The following is a 324-nucleotide window of genomic DNA, read 5'->3' as shown; positions in this document are numbered from 1 at the left end:
CCCTCCCGAGAAGGCGGGCGGGGCGGCAGGAGCTCGGGCGGCCGCGGGCGGGAGCGACGACGAGTCCACCGGGCCGGCGCCGCCGCTGACCAGAGTTAGAGTCCAATATGGCGGACACAAGGGGAAAGGGATCCCAGTTTACGTCGGGGGAGGGGGAAGCGGCGGCGGAGGGGGAGGGGCGCGGGCGCCCTCCCCGCCTCACTCCGCCCTCCTGGGCACCGTCGCCCCCCTCCTCTCCCTCCGCCCGCCGCTAACGTCGCCGTCGCGCGGCGCACGCCGGGAGCTGAAGTCCGCACCTCCCGCGCTACCGCGGAGGCACCTGGG

The sequence above is a fragment of the Chinchilla lanigera genome, unplaced genomic scaffold, assembly GCF_000276665.1.
Source record: "Chinchilla lanigera isolate Chin_1 unplaced genomic scaffold, ChiLan1.0 scaffold00113, whole genome shotgun sequence".
Classification (NCBI taxonomy): Eukaryota; Metazoa; Chordata; class Mammalia; order Rodentia; family Chinchillidae; genus Chinchilla; species Chinchilla lanigera.
Note: the sequence above shows the minus strand (reverse complement) of the source record.